This window comes from Arachis duranensis, chromosome 4 (genome assembly GCF_000817695.3).
Source record: "Arachis duranensis cultivar V14167 chromosome 4, aradu.V14167.gnm2.J7QH, whole genome shotgun sequence".
NCBI classification, from domain to species: Eukaryota; Viridiplantae; Streptophyta; class Magnoliopsida; order Fabales; family Fabaceae; genus Arachis; species Arachis duranensis.
Window position 1 is genome coordinate 39,132,529 of NC_029775.3, and position 6,695 is coordinate 39,139,223.

Here is a 6,695-nt window from a genome sequence, read left to right on the forward strand (position 1 = left end):
TTCTAGGCTCCTATATCAATCCTAATCAAGGAAACTGTGGAAGTAGCATTCAGAAGCCCACCATACATGCCAACAATTTCGAACTAAAACCCCAGCTCATCACCCTTGTTCAGAACAATTGTTCATCTGGAGGAAGTGCTCAAGAAGACCCTAATCAACATCTAACCACCTTCCTGAGAATTTGTGACACTGTGAAGTCTAATGGAGTCCATCCAGATGTCTATAGGCTGCTCTTGTTCCCTTTTTCACTCAGGGACAAGGCATCCAAATGGCTTGAATCCTTCCCAAAGGAGAGCTTAACAAATTGGGAAGATGTGGTGAACAAATTTTTGGCAAGATTTTACCCTCCTCAAAGGATCAACAGGCTGAGAGCTGAGGTGCAAACTTTCAGGCAACAAGATGGTAAGACTCTCTATGAAGCATGGGAGAGGTTCAAAGACTTAACAAGAAGATGCCCACCAGATATGTTTAATGAATGGGTTCAACTTCACATCTTCTATGAAGGTCTTTCCTATGAGTCAAAGAAGGCTGTAGATCATTCATCAGGAAAATTTCTAAACAAGAAGAAAACTATTGAAGAAGCTATAGATGTCATCAAAACAGTTGCTGAGAATGACTACTTCTATGCCTCCGAAAAAAGTAACACCAGAGGAGTAATGAAGCTGAACCACATGGATGCATTATTAGCTCAAAATAAGATGATCATCAAGCAGCTAGCAGATCTTACCAAGAAGGTGGAGGAAAACCAAGTTGCAGTAGCCATCACTTCATCGTCAGCTCAAGAAGGAGCGAACATAGGAGAAAAAGGTGACTGGAGCAAGCCAACTATGTTGGAAACTCACCTAGACAAGTCCATGATCCATACTCCAAAACTTACAACTCTGGATGGAGAAATCACCCTAACTTTGGATGGGGAAACCAAAATGACCAAGGGCAAGATCAGAGATGCCACAACCTCAATTCCAACAACAATGCAACTCATCAACACACCTCACAGAGATCCTACCAACATCCATCCAACTACCCTTCTCAACCACCTAATCTCAACCCATCATCAATAATCGAGGATAGGCTCTCCAAGATTGAGGCTCTACTTGAAGACTTATGCAGAGAAGTCCAAGACAACAAAGTGTTTAAGGAAGAAGTGCGAGCCAATATTAAGAACCAAGGAGAAAATATCAAAAGATTGGAGTCCCAAGTAGGGTATCTATCTCAACAAATTCCCAAACCCACTGATGGATTCCCCAGTGATATAGAGAAGAATCCAAGAGGAGAGACAAAGAAAGTGAGATGGGAAGAATGCAAAATGATAACCACAAGTGATGAGGAGAGTATGAATGGAGTAGAACACCTCCAAAATAATCAAAAGGAAAGCCAGAAGGAAGAAAGCTATACACCCCGACCTACATCCAAGGAAGAGCTGAAGAAGAAGGAGGTATTGAACCCATATGCACCTTTTCCCTAAAGGCTTAAAGGTGGTGTAGCAGGGAGAATGTATTCAAGGTTCCTTGATATGTTTGCATCTCTTGATGTAAATATACTATTTATTAAAGCCTCTAGCAAATTCCTTTCTACATCAAGTATATAAAGGAGCTACTAGCCAGAGAAAGTCCATTGAAGGGTGGACAAACAATAAAGATGAACAGTGATTGCAGTGCTCTCATTCAACCAGGGCCACCCACAAAGAAGGAGGATCCAGGGAGTTTCCACATTCCTTGTGCCATAGGAGAAACAATGATTGACAAAGGGCTTTGTGACTTGGGAGCAAGCATCAACTTAATGCCTCTCTCCCTCATGAAGAAGCTCCAAATCAATGAACTAACTCCTACTGATGTAATTATCAGATTGGCTGACAAAACTCAAAAACAAGCAATAGGAGTGGTTGAAAATGTGCTGGTGAAGGTTGGGAGCTACTATCTTCCCACAGATTTTGTTGTTCTGGAAATGGATGAGAATCCTATTTATCCCATCATTCTGGGAAGACCATTCCTAGCCACAGCCAGAGCACTCATAGATGTAGAGCGAGGAGAGCTAGTACTGAGAATACATGATGAGCAGCTCACTTTCAATGTTTTCAACCTCTCACAAGAAGCAAGTCAAGAAAACAAAGAACCAAGAGAAGAGCAGAATGAAGCACTGATACAAGAAACAAGCAGTGAAGCACAAACAACACAACTGGAAATCCCATGGGTTGGAAAGCCACATATTCAGGAAGAACCACATTCAAAGGTGATCAAAAGGGAATCAGAACCACCAGAGTCATGCAGAGTCAACAACAAGAATCCCTTAGAGAAAGAATCTATAGAAAGCAAGCGAGCATCAAGAGATACAAAGAAGAAAGTTCCAAGGGGATGGAGAAATAACAAAAATTCCTACAGAAAATTTCTCGCCAAGTGATGAAGTGATCTCTACATACTTTCCATCTATACCAGCTCACCTCCCCACTATTCCATCTCAGTTGCCTCCAGTGTACACCATCAACAAAATCTTGTCCTTAGAGCATGTGGAGCTTGTCAACAAAGCCAATGGACATAGGTTCACTGCAAGAGGAGAAGACTTCAAGCACTATCAGCCACCTTGACAAGGACCAAACGTCAAGCTAATGACGCTAAAGAAGCGCTTCGTGGGAGGCAACCCATGTTCTATACCCTCGCTCTTAAATATCTAATAATAGTAATAAGGCAAATTCCATGGACTTCTAAATCAATTTTGACAACTAATATAAATCCCATCTACATGCAACGTATAGTACATGATAAGTTTGGTGTTCAAAGCACACCAAGTGTGGTTTCAACACACCGTATGAGGAAAATTTATTCCCCAAACTTGTTGCACCATGTGATCACAAACAAGTTTGGTGTACCAACGTGCATGCATGGAAAGCTTAATGGTTGATTGATTTGCATTCATGGAAAGCATTTAGTCATGTAAAAACAAAAGAAAAAGAATTTTTTTTTACTAGTTCACACTTTAAGGTTTCCCACCAAAAATTTCAAATAACCGATTGCACTTTTTTTTCGTATATAGGGAATCAAAAAGGACATTGATGGTACTTGATAGGACAATTGAAGGAGGGAGATTCGGCCACTACACCAAGGGAATTTCACACTTGTCTTCATGGGGAATGTCCTTGGAAGTGTTGCCATGCAACATTGGGAGTGGATAATTTTGAAGACCGAACCAAGACCCCAATAAACGAAGGTGATCCTTGTGCTCATTCAATCCCAAAACAACACCATCAATCCACACTCTTCAATCAATTGCCATCTTTCTATATAAACCCCTTCACACAACCTCTCCGTACACACTTCAAATTCTCACCCTTCCCACTCCCTTCTTTCGGGCATAGACACATCATCCTCCACCAAAGGCTTCACATACACCCTCCTAGCCATCTTGAGAATAGCCAACACATTAACAATCTTGCATGGCATCATCAAGCTCTAAGAGACAAAAGGGGAAGGAACCCATAGAGCATCTTCCTTTTGATGAAGGGCGATTTAGAACCTTTCATCATGCACTCTAGTATGGGTGGATGGCTAAGAAATAAATCATTTATGAACTAGGCTTTCAAGTCACAAAAGCCAAGTGTCCAGAAATCACAAAGAAGGTGAAACAACGCCAATGGGAGCTCCTCACCGATCCGATCACAAGGGTGAATGCAACTCTAGTAAGAGAGTTCTATGCAAATGCAGTTAGACAAGACAAGGCGGATGACTTATACACAAGTTTTGTGAGAGGGGTGATGGTGGATTTTAGTCCCATGACTATTAGGAAAGTGCTAAAATTGAGGAGCATACCCTTTGAAGAGGAGAGCTATCACTCGAGAATGGACAAAAACCCCAATTATGACCAGATTATACAGGATATATGTGTGCAAGGAGCAGATTGGAAAAGCGGCCCCAAGAGGAAGCCCAAATTTATAAAAAGAGGAGATCTCCTCCCTGAGGCTAAAGGTTGGTTCGAAATTACAACAAGATCTATCCTCCCAGCCAGAAACAACTCAGAGGTAAACCTCAAGAGAGCAACAATGGTGCAATGTCTAATGAAGGGAGGAGAGATCAAGGCTCATGAACTCATAGTCCAAGGCATTCGGAAGCTTGCTGAGAATAGCGATTCTAGAGGAAAGTTGGGTTATCCCAGCACTATTTTTTTGTCTTTGCAAACTGGCTACGGTGATATTTGAGGATGAAAACCCCGAGTGGATAAAGATTGGTATTCCAATCACTTATCGTCGGATGCATGCTGCTGCAGCTCAACTACCTCCACGAAGGGTACGAAAGAGGCCAGCCCATCAAGCTGAAGAAGAACAACATCCACAAGAGCAAACCCCAGCCACCTTAAGCATGCACCAATTGCAAGAGGATATTGATACCTTATCTAGGCAATGCATGGAAAATCAAGGGGCACAAAGGGAGTTTCAAAAGCAATTAATAGACCGCCAAAAAGGATCACTCTCTAGATGGATGAATCAGCAAGGGGAATGGCAAAAACAATTGATGGACCAGTAAATGGAACAAGGGAGATGTTCATACCCTGACCGAGTTCCCCAAACTCGGAAAGTTCATAGAAGGTCCGACCTCGTCCCAAGGCCCACGCCTGAGGTCGGACCTCGGACAAATAAGCTAAGAAGGCCCATCAGAAGGAACGAAGCCCAAAACCTAAAGGCCGAAAAGGCCTAAAGAAAGGCGGTTCCACAAAGATAGGGATAAAACTCCCAAAAGATAAGATAAGATAAGAATATCTTATCCAGGGAAGATCACGACCAACTACTATAAATACACTGGAGCACCCAGGTATAACTCATACTCTAATTCTACTCAATATCTGCTTGGACCCATGCTAACTTAAGCATCGGAGTGTCATTGCAGGTACAACCACCAACCACTCCACATATCAAGCTCGGGTCCCTGACCCCCACCTCGGGCCTCACCAAAATCTCCCAAAGACGTCACTCCCAAACAAAGATCCACGAAATCCCGAAAAAGAAAAGAGCTCGGAAATTCTAGAAGCAGTCCGGGCACAACAAAACCGACTAAAACAACTCGAAGAGGACATAAAGAAGCAAAAAAAAACTGAACAAGATCTGAGAAGGGAAGCTCGCAAGCGCAGAGAATTAGAAGAAAAACTGCGGAAAATAGAGGCCAACCTGAAGAAACCGAACAAGATCTGAGAAGGGAGGCTCGCAAGCGCAGGGAATTAGAAGAAAAACTGCGGAAAATAGAGGCCGACCTGAAAGACCGGACAGAACGCGGCACCACCCCCGAAGGCAACCATGATCCCTTCACGCAAGAGATCATGAAGGAGAGGGTACCGCGAAACTTTAAACCACCCGATATGGATCTCTACGACGGCACCACCGACCCAAGTCACCACCTCAGCAACTTCAGAAGCAGAATGTACCTAGTCGACGCCTCCGACGCGATTCGGTGCAAAGCCTTCCCCACCACTCTCACCAAATCAGCCATGAAGTGGTTCGACAACCTGCCACCTAGATCAATCACCAGCTTCGAAGACCTAACCAAAAAATTTCTGACAAGGTTCTCTATTCAAAAGGACAAGACAAAACATGCCCCCAGTCTACTCGGAATCAAACAAGGTAACCAAGAAACTCTCCGAGAGTACATGGAGCGATTCAACAGAGCCTGCCTGGACATACAACACTTGCCCACTGAAGCAGCCATCATGGGACTAGCAAACGGCCTAAAGGAGGGACCGTTTAGCCAATCCCTATCCAAACGATACCCGACCTCCCTATACGAGGTGCAGGAACGGGCAGAAAAATATATCAACATGGAGGAAACCTCCCAGCTAAGAGACTCTTCTAGGAAGGAATCAACCTACCCGTTCCGAGATCGAGATCGGGAACAGAAGAAGAAAGAAGAATCCAACTCGGACAAGCCACGGAAGTATCATAGCTACACTCCCCTCCGAGTTTCCCTGGTAGACGTCTACAGAGAAGTATGCCACACCGAAAAAATCCCACCGCCCCGACCTCTAAAACACAAGAGAGCAGGGAGAGATCGGTCCGAATACTGTGAATACCACAAGCTCTACAGTCACTCTACTAACGACTGCCACGAGCTAAAAAATGTTATAGAAAAGCTAGCCAGAGAAGGAAAACTCAACAGATACATAGCAGAGAAGGGAGAAGAGACCAAAAAGAGAAGGAGGGGAGATAACGAAGATCGGGCTGAGCAAACCCCGCGAAGGCACGTTCACATGATAAATGGAGGTTTTGCAGGCGGAGGAACATCCAGATCCTCGCGAAAAAGACACCTCAAAGAAGTCTACCACGTCCGAGAAGACAGCCCCTTGCCCGAACTACCTACTATCTCGTTTACCCGAGAAGATGCTCAAGGGGTAATACCCGGGCACGACGATCCAATGGTAATCACCATCATCCTAGCAAACGCCAACCTACATCGAACCCTGGTTGACCAGGGAAGCTCAGCAGATATCCTGTTCAAAACAGCCTTCGACAAACTCGGACTTGAAGAAAAAGAGCTAAAGGCCTATCCCACCGACCTATTTGGACTAGGGGACACCCCGATCCATCCCTTAGGATACATCTCGCTACACACTACCTTCGGAAAAGGCGAGCAATCTAAAACATTAAGCATCGACTACATTATAGTCAACGTCACTTCAGCATACAATGCCCTCATTGGGCGACCAACCCTAAACAGACTGGC

At 44.1% G+C, this 6,695-nt stretch overlaps 1 non-coding gene across 1 annotated transcript; it reads right to left on the bottom strand.

Annotated features, from left to right (window-relative positions):
• Window positions 1–362: 362 nt before the first annotated feature.
• On the bottom strand, window positions 363–470 carry LOC127747343 (small nucleolar RNA R71). Its single transcript, XR_008009143.1, has one exon. It is a non-coding gene; the product is annotated as a small nucleolar RNA R71 (small nucleolar RNA).
• Window positions 471–6,695: the final 6,225 nt, after the last annotated feature.